Source organism: Mustela nivalis, assembly GCF_964662115.1.
Source record: "Mustela nivalis genome assembly, chromosome: 11".
In the NCBI taxonomy this organism is placed as follows: Eukaryota; Metazoa; Chordata; class Mammalia; order Carnivora; family Mustelidae; genus Mustela; species Mustela nivalis.
Window position 1 is genome coordinate 37,721,292 of NC_139030.1, and position 27,040 is coordinate 37,748,331.

The 27,040-nt window shown below is 36.1% G+C and overlaps 1 pseudogene across 1 annotated transcript; it reads right to left on the bottom strand.

The window, feature by feature from the left end:
• Nucleotides 1-214: 214 nt before the first annotated feature.
• On the bottom strand, nt 215-27,040 carry LOC309843472 (glyceraldehyde-3-phosphate dehydrogenase pseudogene; annotated as a pseudogene). The gene is made up of 2 exons: nt 26,951-27,040; nt 215-1,266 (listed from the first exon to the last, which is right to left on the bottom strand). The product of its transcript is annotated as a glyceraldehyde-3-phosphate dehydrogenase pseudogene (transcript).

A 27,040-nucleotide genomic window follows, 5' to 3' on the forward strand; every position in this document is an offset into this window, starting at 1 on the left:
TCTTTCTTTTTGGCTGGGTACAGTATACTTTACTGATGGGACATGATAACGTAGGACTCCCGAAGCCCCTCCCATTTTTCAGGGGGTCTGGGGTGGAAATGGTGGAGGTTAGGAGATTCTGTGTTTTGGGGATAAGTTGGAGCAGGCACTCCCCAGCAGCTGAGGGCTTCTCTCTTCCTCTTGCTCTCACTGGGATTGGTGGTCTAAGGGGCTCTTACTCCTTGGAGGCCATGTGGACCATTAGGCCCATCCAGTTGCTGTAGCCAAATTCATTGTCATACAAGGAAATGAGCTTGACAAAGTGGTCACTGAGAGCAATGCCAGACCTGGCATTGAAGGTGGGAGAGTGGGTGTCACTGTTAACATTGCAGGAGACAACTTGGTCCTCAGTATACCCCAGGATGTATTTGAGGGGGTCCTTTTTGTCTGCTTCACCACCTTCTTCATGTCATTGTATTTGGAAGCTTTGTACAGGTCAGATCTTGTGTGTGTGGCAGGTCAGATCCATTACAGACATGTTGCAGGTGGAGACATGGAAGGCCATGCCAGTGAGCTTCCCATTCAGCGCAGGGATGACCTTGCCTACAGCCTTGGCAGTGCCAAGAAGAAGTAGGGATAATGTTCTGGGCAGCTCCTTGACTGTCATGCCACAGCTTCCCACAACTCTGTCCATGTTCTTCTGGGTGACAGTGATGGCATGGACAGGGGTTCTGAGTCCTTCCATGATGCCAAAGTTGTCATGGATGACCATGGCCAGAGGATCCAAGCAGTTGGTAGTACAGGAGGAATTGCTGACAGTCTTGAGGGAGCTGTCATACTTCTCATGGTTTATATGTATCAGGAACATGGGGGCATCAGCAGAAGGAGCAGAGATGATGAACCTCTTGGCCCCAACCTTCAGATGAGCCCCAGCCTTCTCCATGGTGGTGAAGACTTCAGTGGACTCTATAACATATTCAGCACCAGCATTATCCCCCGTTTGATGTTCATGGGATCTTGCTCCTAGAAGACAGAGATGAACTTTCCATTGTTGACAAGTTTCCTGTTCTCACCCTTGACTGTTCTATGGAATTTGCCATGGGTGGAATCATACAGGACCATGTAGCTGAGGTCAATGAAAGGGTCATTGATGGTGACAAGATCTACTTTGCCAGACTTAAAAGCAGTCCTGGTAACCAGGTGACCAATATGGCCAAACCTATTCACTCTGACCTTCCCATCGTGTCTTGGGGATGCAGCTGTCACAGCACCAGAAGATGCAGCTGTCTGTCGAAAGGAGGAGCAGAGAAGCAATATTTTGTTCTTTATGCTCCAGTAGCACTTTGTTCCTACCTCTGTGATAATATTTTATTTTATTTTTTAAGGTTTTATTTATTTATTTATTTGACAGACAGAGATCACAGGTAGGCCGACAGTCAGGCAGAGAGAGAGAGGGAAGCAGGCTCTCTGCTGAGCAGAGAGCCCAATACCGGGCTCAATCTCAGGACCCTGGGATCATGACTTGACCTGAGGCAGAGGCTTTAACCCACTGAGCCACCCAGGCACCCCGTGTGATAATATTTTATATACTAAATAGTAATTGACAGTTTACTTGTTCATACTTATAACTAGACTCAGGATAGGAGAGGGCAAATACTACATCCGCCTTAACAGTTGTAGTTCAATACTTGACACAAAGCATGCATCTGATAGACTTTTATTGAATGGATCAATGCATAAATAAGTAAATGTTAATGTGAACCAGTGGTTTTCAAATAGGGATGATTGACTTTGCCTACCAGTGAATATCTGGCAGTATCTGGAGATATTTTGATTGATAAGATTTGGGATGAGTGGTGTTAGGAGACCTAGTGGGTACAAGCCAGAGATGCTGCTAAAAATTGTATAGTGCAGGAGGGTTGGTGCCCCCATCACCAATGGTTATGTGATTCAAAATATCAATAGTGTCAAGACTGAGAAACTCTGGTGTAAATAACACTGTATTTATTTGTAACAGGTTATACTTTCCCCTAAATTATCTTTAGGGGAAAGTAGTGGGAAAAATGAGTAGAAAATGTAAATAACTGGGATATTTGGAGGCAGTTCAAAGTGAGGTCCAAGGATAGTGGTTTAGAGCCAAGGTCATGGAGAGCAACGGAAGCCAGTCTTCTGGTGTTACTGGTGTGTAGTGTGTGGTGGATGAGTAAAGGAGGTCAAAATGCTCACGTTTAGATGTGCTCTCCAGTGTATGTATAATTCTCTTCTTATTCCCTCCAGTTATTGCTCTTTTGTGTTACCTTAAGTTCTTTCTACTTTCCATAAAATAATTGCCACTCAGTTGTGGAGTTTATAAAATATATATTGTATTTAAACATTCTAGATTTTTATACTGAGGAGGAAAACTGAAAGTGAATAGATCATAATTTGTGGGAGAAAGATGCACAGAGAACCTGAAGTGATTTCAACAGAGGGCTAAAGAAAACATTGTCTTTCTGCCTGTCTTCTTAGAAACAGGGACACATTATTTCATACAATCTGTATAGCATCTTTCTTTGATCATGTTTTATTTATTGTTAAGCATAGTTAGACCATTGTTTCTATATATATATCTGAAATATATTTAAATTTAAATCAAACTGGCCTTCAAAATCATATACAGTATAAAAAATGGAACCAATTAAATAAGAAAATGTTTGGAGTATTAGGTAAGGACAAATGATATTTAACTGGATCTGTAATTTATGGTCTATCATTCTGATTAATAACCAGATGTACTGTATCTATGGAAACAAAGAGAAAAATGATTTCGGCTTCCAACAAGTGTACAAAGATGAGAAATATTGTGCTTCTTTGAATAATCAGCACAGATGTTGCTCTCCTTGTTAACCTTGTGTTATTATCTATTTTACCATGACAAAAGCTAAGTCATGTGGGTGGAAATCAAAAGGTGTAAGATTAAGAAAATGGATGAATGTTGCCTTAAAGAAAGTTATATGTTATCAACTAATATGGAATTCTGAATTGCTTTTTGAATTAGGAAATAAAAATGTTCAAACTTAAATGGTTTCTAAGTGAATTCTGCAATTTGACTCATGTATATGACCACTATATCTAAGCTTTATAGGCAAATTTTAATGGAAAATTTCTAAGATTAAGAACATTGAAAAATAAAAATTAATTAGGGGCACCTAGGTGGCTCAGTTGGTTAAGCATCTGACTCTTGATTTTGGCTCAAGTCATGATAGTCATGATCGTAGGGTCGTGAGATCAAGTCCTGTGTTGGGCTCTGTGCTTGGTGTAGAGCCTACTTAAGATTTTCTTTCTGCCTCTTTCTCTGCCTCTCCTCCTCCCCCTTTGCTCTCTTGCCCTCTCCCTCTCTCTTAAAAAAAAAAAAAAAAGAAGAATAAAAGTTAACCCAACAGGGAAGAGACTCCTAAACCACATTTCATAAACATAACACACGATTAATTTTTTTAATTAAATTAAAAATTTTTTTTTACATTTCTTTTCAGTGTAACAGAATTCATTGTTTATGCACCACACCCAGTGCTCCATGCAATATGTGCCCTCCATAAAACCCACCACCAGGCTCCCCACCTCCCGCCCCCCCTCCCTTTCAAAACCCTCAGATTGTTTTTCAGAGTCCATAGTCTCTCATGGTTCATCTCCCCCTCCAATTTCCCTCAACTCCCTTCTCTCCATCTCCCCATGTTATTTGTTATGTTCCACAAATAAGTGAAACCATATGATAATTGACTCTCTCTGCCTGATTTATTTCACTCAGCATAATCTCTTCCAGTCCCATCCATGTTGATAGAAAAGTTGGGTATTCATCCTTTCTGATGGAGGCAAAATACTCCAAAGTGTATATGGACCACATCTTCCTTATCCATTCATCTGTTGAAGGGCATCTTGGTTCTTTCCACTTTTGGTGACTGTGGCCATTGCTGCTATGAGCATTGGGGTACAGATAGCCCTTCTTTTCACTACGTCTGTATCTTTGGGGTAAATACCCCGTAGTGCAATTGCAGGGTCAGAGTGAAGCTCTACTTTTAATTTCTTAAGGAATCTCCACACTGTTCTCCAAATTGGCTGTACCAACTTGCATTGGTACAGTGTAAGAGGGCTCCCCTTTCTCCACATCCTCTCCAACACATGTTGTTTCCTGTCTTGCTAATTTTGGCCATTCTAACTGGTGTAAAGTGGTATCTCAAGGTGGTTTTAATTTGAATCTCCCTGATGGCTAGTGATGATGAACACTTTTTCATGTGTCTGATAGCCATTTGTATGTCTTTATTGGAGAAGTGTCTGTTCATGACTTTTGCCCATTTTTTGACATGGTTATCTTTTTTGTGTGTGTTGAGTTTAAGAAGTTCTTTATAGATTCTGGATATCAACCTTTTGTCTGTACTGTCATTTGCAAATATCTTCTCCCATTCCGTGGGTTGCCTCTTTGTTTTGTTGACTATTTCCTTTGCTGTGCAGAAGCTTTTGATCTTGATGAAGTCCCAAAAGTTCATTTTCACTTTTGTTTCCTTTGCCTTTGGAGACATATCTTGAAAGGAGTTGCTGCGGTTCATAGAGAAGAGGTTACTGCCTATGTTCTCCTCTATGAATCTGATGGATTGCTGTCTCACATTGAGGTCTTTTATCCATTTTGAGTTTATCTTTGTGTACGGTGTAAGAGAATGGTTGAGTTTCTTTCTTCTATGTATAGCTGCCCAATTTTCCCAGCACCATTTATTGAAGAGACTGTCTTTTTTCCACTGTATATTTTTGCCTGCTTTGTCGAAGATTATTTGACTAGAGTTGAGGGTCCGTATCTGGGCTCTCTACTCTGTTCCACTACACCATTAATTTTAAATGGGATGTCCTATGGGCCATGTTGATATGAATCTGGTTTTCATCAGGATAACTTATTGCTATGTAGCTTGACGAGATTTCTTGGAAGATATCATTACTTCCCAGGTGATTTTCACCAGATATTAAGGTTATATATGAGAGTTAGATCTGAAATGCAATTCCTATCACCGTCATATCCACCTCTTAAGTTAAAAGATTGTTGTATTATCTGTTTAAGTTTAAAAGTTTAGAATCTATTTTCTATAGTTTTTCAAAAAATTAAGTTGAATAGACCTCCCATCTATTTGATTTTGTTTTAAGTATTTTGTATTTTTTTTATTAATTAAATTTATTTATTTTCAGCATAACAGTATTCATTATTTTTGCACCACACCCAGTGCTCCATGCAATCTGTGCCCTCTATAATACCCACCACCTGGTACCCCAACCTCCCACCCCCCCACCACTTCATTCCCCTCAGATTGTTTTTCAGAGTCCATAGTCTCTCATGGTTCACCTCCCCTTCCAATTTCCCCCAAATCCCTTCTCCTCTCCAACTCCCCATGTCCTCCATGATATTTGTTATGCTCCACAAGTAAGTATCCAACTTTTGTAGCAACATGGATGGGACTGGAAAAGATTATGCTGAGTGAAATAAGTATTTTGTATTTTTATAGAACTAACTAAAAGGGCAAAGCCTTTCTCATTTCACCATTCCAAGTAGATTGAATCTGTTCTGTTTGTATAGTTAATGATTGGGCTAAGCTCTCCTCCTTGGCTCAAGAGGGTTTAAGAAACGTGTTCTCCTGGGTGAAAAGAGATGAGAAACAATACTTGGTGCAGCTAGACAGGTGGCTCAACCGGCTCCCTGCTAAAAGGTGAGCTGATACTACAACCACCAACAGGATACTGGCACAAGACTCCCATCCCTCTATCTGGGCAGGGAGGTGCTGAGGGATGAGTTCACTCTGGAGAAGTCTGACTCCACCCTGGCACACCCTGTTGATGTCCTTTTAGATGGTAAGCACTGCATAGCCACCTAACACAACAGTGGCTTAAGAAGGGTAAAAGCTACCGTTTTCCTCTCTAATACACATTTTTTTCACACACAACTCACAATATCCCAGCTAAGAGAGTATTCTTAATTTCTTTTTAAAGACAAGGAAGCAATTTGCCCAAAGTCAAACAGATCATCAGTGGTGAAGCTACAATTCAAATGAAGTCTCTCCAAATCTAACACTGCTGTATTCTCTTTGGCAACTCCTTCTGGCTCCTTGCAAGTTCTCTGAAGTTGCCTTTCTAACTAAAAGAGAAAGTAGCAACAATCAACTTTTCATTCTGGATCACTTAACATCTTTGTTTTCTAATCAGGCAATCACATGTTAAAGGATTTAATGGTACTCAAGAATCTCTTACTTGGAATCTTAATCCAATTCTATTGTTAACATTGAATCCTAAGCTTTAGATAATTTCAATTTTGGCTTTTTCTGTAGACAAAAATCATCACCATAATCTGTTATCTTATATACGCATTTTGTGGAACACTTCATGGGTGATTTTTAAATGCCTGCTCTGAAACATTGCATGATGAAGGCAAATACCACCACTGATTGGGAACATAGTAGAGCAGGAATACATTACTAGTTTTTGATGTCATTAATGTCAAATTAAAACTGCAAGTTAAATAGGCAAAGAAAACTTTTCCTCAAGACTATGGTAATAAGGAAGAGAGTTTGAATTCAACTTCAATGAAGCAGAAGGCTTGAGAATTTGTAAGAACTGGGATGGGGGCAGAAATCATATACCCACTGTATCTGTTAATTGGCCTAATCCAACGAAAAAGTAAACTTTCTCATATCTTCAAGACAGGAGGAAGTTTTACAACTTGGAGCAAGGCATCCCTTAAAGTTAGTTTCCAATTTTTCCACAGAGACTGGGAGACAGGAATGCTATCTTCCCTGACGAACACAACTGCATTATTACAAGCTATTCCTCTGCCAAGATGGCATCTTCTCATTTCTTTTGTCCATGTATTCAACTCATTCTTGATCATTCCTCAGTGTTCCAGACCCCTGCAAACTTTCCTATTTCTGTAGTACTTTAAATGTTATTTGAAAATTTCACTTTTACTATGTTATTATTTGGTGCTGCATCTGTCCCCTTTGTTAGACATGAGTTCTTTGGAGGCAGGAACTATATATTAATAACCAACTATATCTTACGTGGTAAAAAGCATGTAGCAGGCACTCAGTAGCTTTTCTCTAAATGATATAGACTAATTTTCATGTCATTTTAAGAGAATACTCACATTTTCATGCCAACTGACATAACTTTGAAGATTCCTGCCTAGTTCTTTGTTTTATATTTTTGATTTTTAAAAAGTCCATCTAACTAGACAATTGGATCCTTGCCACTAGGAAAGCCTGCAGATTAAAATCTTGGGGTGTGAACTTTGGGTTTGAGTGGTAGGAACAATCAGGTAATTTGCTTTATTTACTATTAGGCTAAACAACTTAAAACTATTACATAAAAAACCTATTTGCTTTGATACATCATTCAATATTTCCTCATTTTCATTTCTGGTTTTACCTGGAGCAATTGAAGAGCTTGCTTTAAAATTATAGTTAGAAAATTTTAAGTACTGAGGGTTAGGATGTCAACATACATTTTTGAGTAACACAATTTAATCCATGAGGGATTTGGGGAGATATAGTGAAGCAATAAAATCATATTGCTTATAGTCAGCCATTAGTGAAATAAAGTGCTGATGGCATCAGTAGGAATAAAAAGGTTTGCCAGACATTTCCTCATTACTTGCTCTTCTCATGGAATTAATGCCCAAAGTCATCTTCTTTTTATCTGAATTATACATTTATATCAATTTATTATAAAAATTTATATGAAAGTAATTAAAAACTCTTTCCAAATTTTAAAAAATTTCATTTGAATTCCACAGAGTTAACATTACAGTGTTATATTACTTTCAGGTATACAATATAGTGATTCAACAATTCTATGTATTACTCAGGGATTGTCATGAAAAGTGTATTCATAATCCCCTTTATCTTTTCCACCCATCCCCCAACCACCCTCCCTCTGGTAACCACTGGTTTGTTCTTTATAGTTAAGCATCTGTTTTTTTGTTTGCTTCTTTATCTTGGTTCATTTGTTTTGTTTTTTAAATTCCACATGAGTGAAATCATATCATATTTGTCTTTCTCTATTTCACTTAGCTTGATACCCTTTAAATTTATCCATGTTGCTGTAAACAGCAAGATTTTTTTTTATGGCTGAGCAATAGTCCAATGAATATATATCACTTCTTTTCATCTATTGATAGAAATCTGGATTACTCCCATAAGTTGGCTGTTGTAAATAATGTTGCTATAGCTATAAGAGTACATATATCTTTTCGAATTAATGTTTCATATTCTTTGGTAAGTACTTAGTAGTGTGACTACTGGATCATGTGGAAATTCTATTTTTAAATTTTGAGGAACCTCCCTATTTTCCACAGTGTCTGTACCAGTTTGCATTCCCACCAACAGAGCATGAGGATTCCTTTCTCTCCACATCCTCACCAACACTTGTTTCTTGTGTTTTTTACTTTAGCCATTCTGTCAGATGTGAGGTGATATCTCATCATGGTTTTGATTTGTATTTCTTTGATGATGAGTGATTTTTTTTAATTGCATGTAATTGAAATGTTCAAGTCCCCTACTATTAGTGTATTACTATCAGTTACTTCTGTTGTGTTGCTAATAGCTCCTTTATATATTTGGATGCAGGTTAAGTGTCTAAATATTTACAACTGTTATATATTCTTATTGGATTGTTCTCTCTCTCTCTCTTTTTCTTAAGATTTTATTTATTTATTTGACAGATTGCGATCACAAGTAGGTAGAGAGGCAGGCAGAGAGAGAGGGGAAAGCAGGCTCCCTGCTGAGCAGAGAGCCCAATGCAGGACTCGATCCCAGGACCCCGGGATCATGACCCGAGCTGAAGGCAGAGGCCTCAACCCATGGAGCCACCAAGGCACCCCTGGATTGTTCTCTTTATGACTATGTAGTATGCTTCTTTGTCTCATTATAGTCTTTGTTTTAAAGTTTCATGATAGTCTTTGTTTTAAAGTTTATTTCATCTGATATAAGTATTGCTATTCCAGCTTTCTTTTCACTTCTGTTTACATTATAAATGTTTTTCCATCCTTTCACATTCAGTCTGCATGTGTCATTAGGTCGAAATCTTTTATAGACAGCATATAGATAGGTCTTGCTTTTTTATTCTTTATGTCATCCCATGTCTTTTGGTTGGAGCATTTAGTCCAATTACATTCAAAGTAATTATTGATAGGTATGTATTTATTGCCATTTTGTTACTTATCTTGTGATTGTTTTTGAGTTCTTCTTTATTCCTTGCTTCTCTTGCTCTCATCCCTCATAGTTTGCTGGCTTTCTTTAGTGATATACTTGGATTCCTTTTGTTTATTTTTTGCATCTCTATTACCTGTTTTCTGATTTGTGGCTACCACTGGTTTGTATACAACATCTTGTGCATACAACAGTCTATATTAAATTGATGGTTAGGGCTAAAGTTTGCATCCATTACTTATTCCTCTCTTCCCCATATTTTACATCCTTTTGTAAATACCTTGACTGATTTTTGTAGATATACTTAATGTTACTGTTTTTGTGCTTTTTACTTTTTTTACTCCCAATTATGGTCTTTCCTTTCCACTCAGAGTCCCTTTTAACATTTCTTATAGGGCTGGTTTAGTGGTCATGAATTTCTGTAACTTTTGTTTGTTTGGGGAAACTCTATTTCACTTTTTATTCTGAATTATAGTTTTACTGGATAGAGTATTCTTGGTTGCAGGTTATTTTTCTTTCAGCACTTTGAATATATCATGCCAGTGCATTCTGGTTTCTGCTAAAAAATCAGCTAATAGCCTTATGGGGTTTCCCTTGTATGTATTTTCTCTTACTGCTTTTAAAATTCTCAATCACTACTTCTTGCCATTTGAATTACTATTTGTCTTGGTATGGACCTCCTTGGGTTGATTTTATTGGGTGCTCTCTGTGTCTTCTAGATCTAAATTTCCGTGTACATCCCAAGATTCAGGAGATTTTCAGCTATTTTTTTTTTTTCAATAAATGTTCTGCCCACTTTTCTCTCTCCTCCACTTCTGGGATCCTTATAATGCAAATGTAAGTATGCTTTATGGTGTTGCTGGAGTTCCCTTGTTCCTTTAATCTATTTTCATTTATTTTTTTTTTCCTCTCTCCTGTTCAGCTTGATTATTTTCCATTATTTTCTCTTCCAGGTTGCTAATCCATTCTTCTGCCTCTTTTAGTCTATAATTTATTTCCTCTGTGTATTACTAACTTCAGTTATTGAGTTCTTCAGCTGTGATTAATTATTTTTTATATTTTATGTCTCTTTGTTAAGGGTCTCAGTGAAGTCTTTCATAGTTCTCTTGCTGTGATTTTGTCCTGTTATTTCATTTGGGACATATTCCTCTACCTCCTTATTTTGTCTCTCTGTGAATGTTTTTTTTTTTTTTTATAATTTTTTATTTTTTATAAACATATATTTTTATCCCCAGGGGTACAGGTCTGTGAATCACCAGGTTTACACACTTCACAGTACTCACCAAAGCACATACCCTCCCCAATGTCCATAATCCCACCCCCTCTCTGTGAATGTTTATATAAGTTAAGAAAGTCAGGTATGTCTCCTTCTCTTGAAAGCTCTGGCCTTATGAGGAAGAAGTTCTGTAGTGCCCTGCACAGTACAATGTTACCTGTTCACCAGAGATTGGTGTTTCATGAGTGTGTCCTATATGTGTTGTATGTGCCCTACTGTTGTGGTTCAGGTGTTTTTGCCTTCAGATCAGTTGTCTGAAATGGCTCTCTTTGTTTCTTGTGGGCAGGGTTTTATCCCTGTGATGTTACTGGGCCAGTCTGGTACTGCCTTGGGCTTGAGTTGAGTCAGACCAGGCATTTGCCATAGATGCAGTAGCACCAAACTGCCAGGTGCTTTCCTGGTGTTGTCCCTTTAGAAGCTTTCATTGGTGGGCAAGACCCACAGTCAGACTAGATGTCTGTCCCAACCCACTGCTGGGTCTGCAATCAGACTGGAATGTGTGGTTATCTTCCCTTCTTCCTGGGTCAAGAGTCACTTTGGAGTGATGTTGGCCCCTGTTGACACTGCCAGGCTTGTGGCACTGTTTTGGAAGAGCTTCAGCCAAGGACATATCAAGGGGGCAGTAGGGGTCTGTAGGAAACACACAGGCAAGACATATTGTGCCAGCAAGGTTCACAGGAGGGGACCTGCAGCCACCTGAGAAAACCCTAGGTGAGGGCTGCTGGATTGGAGGGAGTAGGTCCCTAGAAGAATGTATGGTTGGGGGCACACACTTAGAAAGCTAGGTAGAGAGTGTTGGTACTGCACTGGTTTCTGCAGGTGTCTGGGTATGTTGGCTGGGAAGCAGGGACAAGAAATAGCACCTGACAGCTCTTTTGTTCTTGGAGAAGTCTCCCAAGTAATTCTGTCCCTCCAGCACATGCTCTGAGATTAGTAGATACATCTCCTTCCCATATACCCCAAGTATTTTTCAAATTGCTGCTTCTATGCTTTATCTCACTAGGGCTATTTGTTATGCTGCCTCCTTAAGGGCAGGGACTTGATTTTCTCTCACTCTCCTAGCTGTCCCAGAACTGAGTCTGCTGATTAGTTAAAGTTTTAGGTGTTAATACCCACTGATTACAAAAACTAACCAACTTAGGCTTTTCTGGTTTTTAAAGCCAAATGTTATGGCGATTCATCTTCCCCATGCCTAGGATACCTGGTTTAGGGGGTTGTTTCTTTCTTTTCTTTGTGCCCACCATGTCCTTCCTTTCTGTAGACAGTTGTGTGTGTCAGTTTGGCTTTAGACGGTGTCTCCACCCTTCCTACCCTCTCCAGTGTGGCTCTTCTCTACATTTAGCTGTGGAGAGTTTGTTCTGCCTGTTTTGGAGTCATTTTTCCTAGGTTGTTTACACTGATATGGAGGTTATCTAGTAGTAACAGTGGGACAAGGTGAGCTTAGGATCTTTCTACTCTGTCATCTTTCCAAGAAGTCTCCCATCTCAACTTTTTTAAATATACCATATGCTTGTATCCAGGTATGAAAGGAAACAGTCATCCTTTTCTTCTCACATTTGCTCTCCTTTCAGACTTAGGCCAGAATGACCTTCTAAGTAACTATATACACTGATAGTCCTTACCTGACCTCTAAGCTACTACTAAGATGTCACTTAAGGGACAATTAAAAATGTTTGTGATCCTTTGCAGAGGCATTTTCATTAGCTAAGTTACTGACTAATTTTTAGAAGTTTGTCTCCCTACTTCAGTAAGATTTTTTTTTTTTTCACTATGCTCTCCTGGAGGGCAGTAACTCAATCCTATAGCAATGTGCCTAACTCATTTACTGAAAATTCATTATGTGTCTGGCACTATTCTAAGGGAATTCTATCTCATTTTACAGATGAGCCAATGAAAAAGCATTTATTAAATCCATAGTAGGATGTTTATTTTAATATACATTAGGTTCCCTGTTTCCCCCTTATATGCCAATCAACTTAGGATTAAGTGTCCATGATCTCACAAAACAGTTTTCAGGTTATTTAGTTTATTCAAAGTAAACAAATAAATAAATAAATATATTAAAATTAAAAAATTCCCTTTTTGTGATTAACTTTTAGGAAAAGGAAAGTGAATTAATTCCATTGCCTAGAATTTGATCTTAGTAATTGTAGTTTGAGGTCTGAACAGAATTTTATGTTTAATTTTGTTTTTTATTATATACAACATTACAAAGTAGTACTTTGTTGATGCAAAAAATGGTAATAGGAGAGTTAAAGACACTGATCATATTTCCTTCAACTCTTCCTCCAGTCCTAAAATAACCCATGTTAACATGCCACTGTCTACACTTCCTTTCTGAGCTCACAATAGGGTAAAAATATATACATTTGCATAATTTGCTGTTTTCCCTGAAAAGAAATAACATTTCTTTAATTATATACATAAAGATTTAATTTATTTTTAAAATTGCAGCATAATTTCTATTGTATAAATGCACAGATCAAGTGTTCCTTTATTGATGAGCATTAAGATTGTTTACAACCCCCCTGGTTTCTTTGTTGTAAATGATAAGCTTATGAAAAGTAAGCCTGCTGGTCAAAGGTCATGTATATTTTAAAATAGATCTTGTCAGATTCCAATATGCAAACTACACTCATTTAAACCTATAAATGTAGACTTTTCTTTTTGAAATCAGACAGTATTGTCTTTTTGATATGTTGGAAGTGTTTAAGTCTCCTATAATCAGAATAAAATCATAAGAAGCTCAGATAAGCTTGACAGATATACAGACTATAAAGGAGGATCCTTAAACTTGCTTTCTCTTTTATTCCAAAGAACGGGCAGGAGTTCAGAAGAAAATCGATCCAGGTTATGCTTTGTTATGAGGGATTCATGACTTAGGTTAGCTTATGACCTGAGGCTCTTTCTAGATGGCTCATGGTTCAGAAAATTAGGCAAACAAACAAACAAACAAACAAAACAAACTTTTTTTCTTTTTTATGGTCTCTGTGCAAGATACTTTTATTTTAATTAAATTATTCCTCATTCTTATTTACTGAGAAGGTGAACATCAAACTCTCTAGCAATTCTGTAGATTGTTGAGTGTAATTATGAGACTATCTTACACAATGGACCTGTTGTCATATTCAGACAATCCCTATCATAATGTTTGACCCCTTCAAGTCTTGTCTTAGTTATTCCACAAAATGACAGTCCACCAGAAGTCTTGCATGACTATTTATCTTTTACTGATTCTAAGTACTTCCATGTCAAAGATAATACATGAGACATTTGGCTGTCCAAGCTCTACATTTGGGGAAGAGAGTCTCTTAATTTAACCAGACTCTATGTTAACTGACAAATCTGCACATTCAGGATGGGACAGAAAGTTTATTCTAATTAATTCTTTTTTTTTCTTTTTTTTAGATTTTATTTATTTATTTGACAGAGAGAAATCACAAGTAGATGGAGAGGCAGGCAGAGAGAGAGAGAGAGGGAAGCAGGCTCCCTGCTGAGCAGAGAGCCCGATGCGGGACTCGATCCCAGGACCCTGAGATCATGACCTGAGCTGAAGGCAGTGGCTTAACCCACTGAGCCACCCAGGTGCCCTATTCTAATTAATTCTTAATTTTGTAACAACATAAATAACAGAACTCTTATTGTAGAATGGTGACACACAGAACTGAAGCTGAAACTCAGCTTCACCTTGTAGGAGTTGGTAGACTTAGCCATGAGATCATGACCTGAGCCAAAGAGCAGAGGCTTAACCCACTGAGCCACCCAGGTGCCCCGACTTATATACAAATATCTTAAGGGGTCTCCAAAGTATCTTTAATAGATGATTTTCAAACCAGGATACACTTAAGACTGAAGGACTGTGTTTAGTTGTTATGTCTCTAGAGTCTATTCCTAGTTTAGTCACAACTCTCCATGTTTGTTTTTTCCCAAGACATTGGTTTTTTGAAGAGAAAGCACTGCTTTGAGAAATATCATATATTTTGGATTTAAAAGTAAAAAAGACTTCCTTATGACACAATTCAGTTTGTTTTCCTATGTCCTCTATTTCTATAAAGCTGGAAGTTAGGTCTAAAGTCTTGAGGAGATTCAGATGAGATTTTTTAAAAATAACTTTATTGGGATATCTTTGACATATAGAGATTTTATATTTAAGGTGTACAGTTTTATGTTTTGGTATATGTATACACTGTGGAAAGATCATCACAATCAAACTAAACAATATCCATCACCTCTACATAGTTACTATTGTGTGTGTATATGTGTGTGTGTTGAGAAAATTTAAGATCTACCCTCTTAGTAAATTTCAAGTATAGATGAAGCATTTTTGGCAGGAATACCTCACCAGTGTTGACTTTATATTAGTTCCCACAAGGCACATAAGACAGGTTGCCCTTCCAAGAGTTTGCTTAGGAAGCCCTGTGTTGTAAAGGCTGTCATGTAATTGCCAAGCAAACTACGGAATAATGGGTGGGCTGAGCCTGCTCCTGACCAGCCTTACCCCAGGTGGCTTTAACATTTTTTGATCTTCGATTAAATCAGTATTTCATTGAGAATTTAAAAATGGCCATGAGTTAGACTTCCTCCAAAAAGGCAAGTTAGATATTTAAAATCTTTTTTTTTTTTTTTAATTATCAGTTTTCAGAGTGAAGACTGGATGTAGTTGTCTCCTCCAGTGGTGACATATAAGATTTGTTATTCACTTCTAAAATACCATATGGACTATATCAATGTTTAGCAATGATTTTATAATGAAGTAAACAATTTCTTAGCAGGTCCTGGGCTAGTATTTTGCAATATTTATCTAAATAATTATCATATGGTTTCACTTATTTGTGGAGCATAACAAAAAGCATGGAGGACATGGGGAGTTAGAGAGAATGGGGTTGGGGTAAATTGGAAAGTGAGGTGAATCATGAGAGACTATGGACTCTGAAAAACAATCTCAGGGGTTTGAAGTGGCGGGGGGTGGCAGGTTGGGGTACCAGGTGGTGGGTATTATAGAAGGCACAGATTGCATGGAGCACTGGGTGTGGTGAAAAAATAATGATACTGTTATGCTGAAAATAAATAAATGAAAAAAAAATAAATTGGGTTACAGTCATTAGGCTTTAAGGTAACAAACTCTCAACGCTGAAGAGAAGGAGGCCGGCTGTTTAAATTAAAAGAGGTTTAAACAACCTTCTTCTCTCACCTTTCTCCCTTACCAGATCCCTCCAGAGCTGCATTACTCAAGTGTTCTCTTTGGCCAAGAGAAGAGGAAAGATTATTGGGTGAATCTCTCTCTCACTCTCTTTAGGGGAAGCTCTTTCTTCCCATTTCTTCCATCTTATCTGTTTGTACAAAAAGGCCTTCTTAAAAGCACCTAAATACGCCTGGGAAGACATCTTGCAGACTTACATTCTTTCAACAATAAAGAGTCACTGAACAGTTGCTGAAAGTCAGGCACAGTGTCAGTTCCTGAATCCATGGACAGATAAAAATAATTGTCTCTGCCTTTTAGGAGCTTATGGTGCATTCTGTAATTATCTTTCCGATAGAAGTCAGATCATGCCTCAGGTATAAGAGAAATGGTGATCTGTGAATGATCATGAGGTCTTACAAAGATGACAATTAGCTTTTCTTAGGAAGTGAACATAGAAAAAGGTCAATTTTAAAAAGGACATTTTCTGGATAATGAGATAAGGTTGAGCTGTTGCTAGGTTGTGGATTTAGATTCTGCTGGCATAAGGGAACTGATTTTCTTCCCAATAATTTGCTTTTACACTGGAGACCTGCAAATTGCTCAAGCTTTGTTGCTACTCTCAGAAATCAATTTTACTGCTGGAATTTAAAACATTTTCTATGATAATATTATTTTTAAAAATATATATTTAAAATATATATTGCATATATGTATTTTTAAAATATTAGTTTTTAAATGTAAGTTTATTGTATAACTCAGTAGCTAGCACATTCTCTTGCTGTAATGTAATACAGAAGTATCACTGCATATTACCTTTGATCCACTAATAAGCAGTTCTCACATTTTACTAGGATTTTCATTTTAACAATGACATAGAGAGAGATTATCCTTCTTATAACTCATGACATTTTCCTTCACAATTCCACATTCACTTTAGATGAAGAAATTGAAATAATAAAAGGCTAAATGAGTCTCCAATATCCCAAAGTTCATAGATGACTATATACCATTTTCTTGAGCTTTTCTTTGTCTCGTTATATCATCTCTTCTACAATTTGATTTGTTGTATAATAATAGTGATATTTGCACTTTTGTTTTCCATTCTCTCCCACTTGGTAAGACTTCCATGGTTTAAATTTTAAAGAAAGACACACAAAATACATGATCCTAAAATTGTGAATTACAAAGTAAAAGTTTCATCCATATTTTTAGCTCTTGCCATTTTCTTTGTAATCAGGAAGAACTGAATGAATGACTTGTGGGCAGCCATTAAATAAAATCCCTGGTCCACTGTCTCAATTTTTATGTAAGTATTTCAACATTACTATTTACTTAAAATGAATAAGTGATCACTTTTATAGCAATTAACACGTGCCAGCTCTCGTTCTAACAATCTTATTAGTACTAGTGTTATAATGTTCTCATCAACTCATTGATGTGAGTATTCTCATTTTATAGATAAATGAAAGCAAAGAGAACGTAAGTAACTTACCCAGTGTTCTACAGTCAGTAAGAGGCTGAGCCTGTGTGCTTTTATCTTGTGCTATTTCCCCACACAGCTTCACATGTCTAATACATGGCTGTCTACACCCTTAAACTCTCCACCATCTGGCCTAACTCAGAAATGAACTTAATAGAGAGTTATGTACTAATGACAGTTTGAAAGATATGCATTGTTCTAATTATTTTATTGCTCTGATTATTATTTTTATTCTTATCATATTCCAAACAATAAGAAAATTACTACTGAATCTTGACTCTCTTTAAAATGACCTTCATTACTGTGTTTGATAACATGCCCCTTACTGATGGGTGCTATAAGAAACAGCCTCATCAACCCATTACTGTATTTAGCATACAAATGCTACTAGAGACATTCTCTACTATATTTCTTAGTCCTGCATTGAAAATCTGCAGTGAATAATTTCTTTTGTTATGCTGAAAATAAAAAATAAATTAAAAAAAAAATTAAAATTTAGCGAAGGGAAATGGACTTGCTTCCACTGAAAAATTATCCCCCTTTCAATGGTAATTTACAATTGTCCATATTTCCCTTTTCATTCACTTTGGTTACCTGGAATAGCATATGTATCTTAGTCAAGGATGTATCGTAGAGTCAAATACTAGCTCAATATTAAAAATTTTAAAACAAATTCTTACAATCTCCTTTTTCCTATTTTGTATTTTGTACATCTCTCCTCTCCTATTTCAGTTTATACTTTCTGTGCTCCAAATTTTATTGACATTTTATCAATGTTTTATGTAAGCTAGTTCAAATCTCTCATGGAATAAGACAGATATAATCTTCTATCCTCCAAGCCCCAAGGATACAAAGAAATAAAGGGCATGATCTCTGATCTCATGAAGCTCAAAAACAGTTGGGAATGTAGCACATACACAGAAACAGATTAGTAATGAGATTGAATTCACTGTAAGTTCCAAGTAGGTAGTATAGATCTAAAATATAATACTATCTGAGTTTTGAATGAGCTCTGGGGAAGCTGGGAAAAACAGGAAGAAATAGAAACAACGTCGGCCATTGAAGAAGGCCTAGAACTTCAATAAGAGTAGTATGAGAAGGGAATAAGACTTTTTTAGGAAAGGCAAGTTTCCTGAAACAAGATATAGAAAGGGGGAGCGCCTGGGTGGCTCAGTGGGTTAAAGCCTCTGCCTTTGGCTCAGGTCATGATCTCACGGTCCAGAGATCGAGCCCCACATTGGGCTCTCTGCTCAGCGGGGAGCCTGCTTCCCTCTCTCTCTCTCTGCCTGCCTCTGTGCCTACTTGTGATCTCTGACTGTCAAATGAATAAATAAAATCTTAAAAAGAAAGATATAGAAAGGGAAATCTGGTTTATTCAAATGACGATGAACATATAAACATGGCAGAAGATTGTTAGCTGCCTGCTCCAAACTCATTCTCCTGCTCCATCTCAATTGATGAACCTTAATTTTATACCAGAGCAACTATATAACCAGATAAAAACTCTTTTCTATCTCCACTTTGAAACCTGTTTCATCTAAGTAATAAGTTGTTGGCAGTGAAATGCAAGCAGATGTGTTGTGTCACCGCATAGGATTTTTGGAAAGTCTCAAAGAGAGGGAGTATGCCTTTCCGACTGCCTGGAAGGCCAAAGGACAGTTGGAGCTCAAGCGAGAATCTTAGACCCTGAGGATTAAGACCACATTCGGGAGTAGAGAGCTGGAAGTAGCCTGGGTCCCTGATGCCTTCCTGCAGCTGCCAGAAAGCCCTAGACTGACCATCCCCAGATTCTTTTATCTGAGACACTAAAGCCTGGTGAGTTTAAAGGGTTATTTTCCAGGTTCCTCTGACTTACAGCTAAAAGCAGTTCCTCCTGAATGAAACTGTCTGGCCCAAGTAGAGAATTCATATAAAGCATAGTGAAAAACCATGGGTCAGAGCTGATGTCCAGCAAACAAATATAGGCTCAATTTCATTATTAAATGAAATAAATTTGATTGTATATGAACTCTCAAGCAAAAGTTTCTAAGCTGTAATATTTAGTTAACTTGTATGAACTAATTTTCCGAGTGACATTACATTTTATACCAGTGACAAATATGGAAATATATATCTAGTCTGTGTTTACTGTTACTATTAAAACACTTTCTGAAAGTACAGAAGGCACACTTAGAATAATCACCAAATGTATTCAGTTTTGGGCACCTGGGTGGCTCAGTGAGTTTGGTGGTCTACTGTTGATTTTGGCTCAGGTCATGATTTCAGGGTCCTGGGATTGAGGTCTGTGTCAGGCTCTGAGCTCAGTGGAGAGTCGGCTTGAGGATTCTCTCCTCCCTCTCCTTTACCCCCCCCCCCACCTGCTTGTGTGAATGCTCTCTCTCTCTCTCTTTCTCTCAAATAAATAAATACATCTTTTTAAAGAAATATGTTCAGTGTTAGTATCAGCTAAAGAAATCAGTAATATGAGTTCAATAAAAAATATTTTCTTTAAGTTAATAAATATAACTTCAGTTTAGTAACTCACTATTAAATGATAGAGTAAAAAATAGTATTAAATCCTGGGACACCTGGGTGGCTCAGTTGGTTAAACATCTGACTTGGGCTCAGGTCATGATACCAGGGTCTTAGGACTGAGCCCTGAGTTGGGCTCCCTGCTCAACAGGGAGTCTACTTCTCCCTCTCCCACTGCCCCTTGACCCTGCTTGTGTTTTTTCTCTCTCAAATAAATAAATAAAATCTTTTAAAAAAATAGCATTACATCTTAAATTGAAAATCTAACTAAAAATAATTATATACTGCTGTACTAAAAGTTGTTTACAAAAGATAAGCATTACAAAAATTTGTTATATATAAGGTACTGAAAATTAATAAGAAAAATTAAGTTTTCTTTCAAACCAAGAATGTAAACCACACTTAGATAAATATTATTTTTTTCATTTTCCAACTTTGCAAGCTGAGATTTATAATTAGTGTCTTAAAACATTTTTTCTGGTCTCTGCATGCTTCAAACTGGTGTAAATTAAAGAATCATTCTATTTGCTTAAGAATTCTATTAAAACAATTTTTACTGTGAAATGCAGAAGATGAGAAAATACACACTTTTGAAATCTCCCAATTTGGTGTGTTTCATGTTTAAATGAGTAAAGATTTTATTTTTCACAACTATTTGACCCTCACTTTGAAAGGCAAGTGTGTCACCTTCCCGGTTTCTTATGTAGGCACCACAGAAGTATATGGATAGTACTCCTGCTGTAAAATTCCTTCCCCTTCTGGAAAATTACCGTAGAGCATCAGATCACCAGCTGGCAGAGATAACAGGAGCAAATACGTATTGGGTGCCAAGAAAATGATATTTCTTAATCATCTGATTGGATGATACCAATTGGAAAACCAAATCTTTTGTAGTGACCAAGTAAATTTCTTACTGATTTCCTTATTTATTTATTTATTTAGAGAGGGAGAGAGCAAGTGCGCTTGTGCTAGTAAGCAGAGGAGGGGCAGGGGGCGAGGGAGAGAGAAAATCTCAAGCAGGCTCCACACCCACTGCAAAGCTGGAACTCAGGCACAGTCACACTATCCTGAGATCATGACCTGAGCTAAAATCAAGAGTTACATGCTTACCCGATTGAACCATTCAGGCGCCCTCTCATTTCCTAACCCTTGACTTCTCATGGTAATGTTGCAGCAAATTATTATGAAATGGCGTCAGTGAGAGTGATTCAGAATATCATGTAGCTAAATTTGGTTATGGCAGAAAAGAATGTTTCTGCATTTAAGAGAATAACTAATTACTAATTAATTAATTAATTAATAATGCTAGACTCTTCTGGGGCTTCTAGCACTTCAAATTATTCATTCCAAACTATGATTATGTAAGAAGCAAAATTTATAAGGTTATTACGGATTATCTCTAAATTGCAAAGCAAAAATAAATGCTGAGTCAAATCTAGGTACTCACAAAAATAAATACAAAAATTTGATTGCTTGAACTTGTTATGCAAAGGTCAAGTTTATAAAATATATTTACATAGCAGTGTTGCTATTTAGAAAAGATGAAAAGCAAAGTCTTAACTGGTAGATGATCTCAGATTGTTAGAAAGGAAAGATCTGGCACATGTACTACAAATCACTAATATCAGTTTCCCAGATTCATAAACGTTTCTGTTCAGATATAAACTTCAGAACTAAAACTGAAGCAAAGTTGAACATAAAAGCATAAAGTTGAACAAAAAGACTATGGACTCTGAAAAACAGTCTGAGGGGTTTGAAGTGGCGGGGGGGTGGGAGGTTGGGGTACCAGGTGGTGGGTATTAGAGAGGGCACAAATTGCATGGAGCACTGGGTGTGGTGAAAAAATAATGAATACTGTTATGCTGAAAATAAATAAATTTAATTTAAAAAAATCAAAATGGCTGCACGAATGCTTGAGGGAAGCTTGATTTTAAAGTAACTTTTTTCTCTCTTCTGCAAACTTCCCCTCATCCCTTCTTAACCTTTTGTTTCAGGAACCTGAGACACCCTAAGGAAATGAGGATAGAGGTTGGCAGCACATACTCAATTCCTGACAAAACTGGCTAGATCCTGTATTTCCCTGTAACTTCCTTCCCACCCCCAGCCCCTTCCTTATGGGCTTACAATTTTTGAAGACCATAGCGATCCTGGATATTATATGTAAACAATGAATCATGGAACATTACATCAAAAACTAATGATGTATCATATGGTGACTAACATAACATAATAAAAAAAAATACCTATTTTCAGGATAAAGCCTTAACACTTATTCAGTTCCATACTAGAACTCATGTTTTATCCAGTTCCATACTAGAAATCATACCTTGAGGAACTGGAAAGAAATATTTAAAATTTAAGGCCCACAATTAACCTCTTCTTTCTTATATCGTAGCATTTACACATAGCATATGACATATATATAGTACATAGCATATATTATGATACAAAATAATATACACTTAGAAGTAAAATGAAATCTTTTCTGTTCTTTCTCCCTCCCTTATTTCTTATCTTGCTTCCTTTTCTTTCTTTTTAGTCTTAAGGTGCTTAGAAATATGATGACTAGGAAGTTTCCCATTTTACATGAAATGTAACTTCAAAAATTATATTATTAGTAGGTGTAGGAACAAAGCTGTGGCAGACATATCACTGTGGGAAGTGGATTGATTTAAAACAGGAAAAATTTAACAAAAAGTTCTGACCAAGATTTGTCATGGTTCAATAAAGGGAAAATAGAAGAGTAGAATATGAAGGAAAGCTTGGGGCTGGGAGACAAAGAACGACTTGTCTGAAAACGTTAAACTTAGCAGACACTATAAAATATTTTTCCAAAGTGCTCACATTCACCTTACATTCTCCCCAGCAGTGTCTGAGAATTCTAGTTGCTTCATATCTTTGCCAACATTTTCCATTATCAGTAGTTGTAATTTTAACTAAGCTGGTTGTTTTATGGTTTTGAAAACCATAATAAGATTACATCTCTTCCTTCTTTTATTTTTTTATAATTTTTTATATTTTATAAACATATATTTTTATCCCCAGGGGTACAGGTCTATGAATCACCAGGTTTACACACTTCACAGCACTCACCAAAGCACATACCCTCCCCAATGTCCATAATCCCACCCCCTTCTCCCAAACCCCCTCCCCCCAGCAACCCTCAGTTTGTTTTGTGAGATTAAGAGTCACTTATGGTTTGTCTCCCTCCCAATCCCACATCTCTTCCTTCTTAAAGATCCCCCCAAAGACTTCTAGTATCATCTGAAGTAAAATCCAAACTTCTTATCATGGCCGACAGACCTCTGCATGGTCTAGCTCAGCCTATCTCTGATTTCATTTTATATCACAATCTTCCCTATTCTCTAGGTTCTAACTCTGTAGTCGTTGTTTCTGTCTTTTGAAAATTACACACTTTCTCACTTTAGAAATTTTTTACTAGTTTTTTTATCTCAGATCTTTACGTATTCACTTAATTGAGATTTCAATTCTAACAATGTTTTTGTAAAACGGTGATAATTTAGGTAGAAATAAGGAGACCAGACATAATTTGAAAGCTCACCTTGATTGGGGTTAAGTACCAAAGTTTGGGAACAGTGAGACTTTTAAAATCACTATTTTGTTTTCCCTCTGGATTTAGGCTTAGGCTTTGCTGTCAGCAAAAATCACTAAGAATGTGTTGCCCAAGCAAGGAGGAGAGAAAACTCTCTTCGATAGCCTTTCAGAGTCACCGGGGTCAAAGAAGTGTTGATATTGACTCAAGTCCAATTTCTGATCTGCAGAAATTTCTTTTCCAAATCAGACTTAGGAGGAAGAGTGCCTTTTTCTTTGTGGAAGATGCCCAGTTTGAGCACTAACAGTTTAAATACTGTACATTGTGATTTACTGAGAAATGAAAAGCACATTTATCATTTTTGGGAATCCTTTCACTTAAACATAGTTTTTATAAATCATTCTTGTCATGCACTATCAAGAAAAAATTGGCTGTTTTACTATTTATTTTGTAGTATTATAACATTCTAATTGATTATACATTTGTTGACAGGAAAAGATGAACATATCTGGTACTTTTTATTTCTTATAACAATTATGGTTTTGCATGGATTTAAGACATTTATGACTGCAGTATTGTTTCTCATGTTAGAAGTATAATAATTAATGTTGATTACAAAAGCTTTAACGTTTGTTATTTTGTATTCTTATGAATTAGTAAAGAGTTAAATAGAAAAATAGGGTGGCAGTCCAGATAAACATCAAATAGCATATTAGGTAGAAAATTTGAAAAGATCGATATATTCTTTTTGAGGCAACAAATATTAATAAAATCTAAATCATAAAACAATAATATATATTAGATTATATCATAATTATAATATTTTTAGATTCATTTGGTGAACTTGTTTTATGAAAAAAAAAGTTGTTAAACTGTTCCATGTTTCTTTGAACATTCTTCACATCTGGAGAGAATAGATTAATAGAAAGATGCCCACATTGTCCTTTTGAAATTTACAAGGAAGAAAAATCCTACAAAATTGTATAAACACCTATGATAAATGATTTTCAACTCAAACATAAAAAAGAACATAAAAATATAATGAAGAGTGTTACAGAAAAATAAGGTATCCAAGGCACATTTTATACTCACTAATCAAACTTCAAAACAACAGATTTTTTAACACCAATTCTAAAAAGAAAAGCTCCTAATGTTTTGTGGCTATGGCAGTTTAGAGCTTCAATAGAAATCTTGGTGAAGTCATTTCTACAGACTGCTAGGCATTTTCAGTACTTGATAATGAGGACTTTTTAAGATTAGTTTAAGCTATGGATATTAGTATAAAATTCTCAGTAGGAAAGGTGCCACCAGAAAACTGTTTCCAGAATTATATTCTTCAATGCATTGAAGAGTTTAGCCCTTTATTAAGTGAACCAGTTAAAGTAAGAATTTATGTCTAGTGACTGCAGAATAATCTAGAGATGACAGTGCTACGAAATTATTATTCTCAGACAATACTACAAAACTTAGAAAGATAATGACTAGAATTTTTAATAATCTGAAGTAATCAATGTTTTTGATAAAATTTTATTATTATACACCAGATGTTCTTTCCATGATGGTGATATGTGGCTTTGAGTGAATACTAATTCTAATACTCAACTCAGTGAAAATGCATATTTACTGTACCACCAGTATCTATTTATTCATTAGTATATGCATGTACTATTAATCCCAGAAGTTTAAATACAAGGCCAAGTATATTAAGTACCTAGTAAATTAAGTATATTACAAAATGAACAGAGAAATGGAGATTGAAAAAGGCTGAGGTAAAGATGGTATAAATAATATTTTTAAATGTCAGCTTGCTAATTATCATCATTTCCTGAAATCATTAGATAATACTTTAAGAAATAAAATTAGGGCAATGCATTCATCATAAATGAGAGTTAATGTAAATCCATTTTATAAATAGTCTTTATAATCTTAAATTTTTCAAAGACCTAATTAGATTGCCATTGTCTTTCTAGCTGTGATACTGAAGAGCACTTTCTGATGGGAGAAGTGTCAGCTTCCTCTATTTCTTGCTGTTTGCTTGTGCTTATATTATTATTACATCGTCTTTAATCTTTATTACAGGAAGGCTTTTAAGCTACTTGCGCATTTTCTGAGGATAAATTTAATTAACACTCTGTATAATAATCTACAAATCAATTTAACTACTTGCAAGTTAACTGAGTAGAGTCACAATACCCTGGCTGCTTGAGGCTCTTTTTTCTCTTAACATTGAACAGCCAAATTACCTTTCAGACCTCAGCCCAGAACACTGCCATGTTTTCTTTTGGCTGAGATCTTTAGTGGGAAATTTAATATGGTTTAAATAGATATTTCTTCTCAAGGTTCTTCTTAGCTTCATATTTGTAGCTATAATCTCAACTAATTTTAATGCAGTGAGTTCTGATTTCTATTATTTAACAGGAATAACAACTTTATAGTTGGAAAGGATTTTAGAGCTCATGTATATCAATCCTCTTATTTTTATTGTTACTTTCCTTCCAATAAGTTAACTTTCCCCTCTTCAACTTATTAATGCTTCTGTCTTCCATTTGTAGATGGCTTTATTATTTTTTTTTAATTTTTTATTTTTTATAAACATATATTTTTATCCCCAGGGGTACAGGTCTGTGAATCACCAGGTTTTATTTTTAAGTCAAAACAATACTATAGTCAAAGAATACTAACTTAAAAAGATTCCTGGTAACTAATAATGACATACCAAACATTTTCTGAGAATATATTTTGGCAAAGATTTTCTCAGTGCAAAATATATGCATTCTCAAAACAGGTTCTTAAATGATGAAGAAAGGGTTAAATGACTTTTAAGACAATTTTTTTCCCCCACGACACTATAACATAGAAGACATGATTTTAAAGAACTGGATAATTGTCATGAAAAAAGTTCATTCACATATATCAGAATTTACTAATTATGTCAAGTACCATCCCCTAAAATAAATTAGAAATAATTTATTTTATTAGTTCTTGAAATTTTGATTCTATTATCTTACTTTGATTTTCAAACACTCCAAACATCTTGACAAAAACATTCATCAGCAATATGTTTGAATGATGTAAGGAACTCAGGTTGCATGAAGATTTGTTTTCTGTGAATTTAAGAGAAGCTTCACAGAAAACTTCCTTCAGGAAGGTTCTGTTGATTGTCTGGGGTACCTTACGTCAACTGAAAGCTCTGAAGTCAGGGAAATGATTACTGTGAGTGGTACTGAAATTAAATTTGCCATATGAGTCACTGCCCAGTTGTGATGTCAGGTAACAGATTATTCTTGTCCACATCTCTTCACTTTACATGAGTGTTATGAACCAGATAGCATTGACAAGGCTTTAAAGATTTAATACTTCAAGTGTTTCTCTTTTTATACTATTGAAAAGATATCTTGAAATCTTAACAGGGTATTATGAGATTATGCATGTATTTTACAAGGAGTGTCTTTCAAACTTTGTGATGAATTATGGCTAATGGAATACTGACTTTATTTCACCAAATTATATTCTGAAAAAAACAGATGTTTCATGGGCCTCAAAGGAGCACAAAGAAGAAAATTCTAATGTAGCTATCCAACATTAAAAGATGATGCCTTGGAAAGTAATAATAATAATGGCATAATAGAAATAATTATAGTATCAAAAATTTTTGAGAGCTTATTATCTGTTGGGTATTGTGCAGAGTGAAGCCCATGTATTGTTCCCCTGGTATACCTCTGAGTTGAGTTAGGTAGTAATATTACCCCTATCGTACCGAGGAAGATTCTGAAACTCTGCGGATAGTTAACTTGACACAGTTCACATGAGTGGAAGTGATGGAATAGGAATTCATATCTAGGTCCAT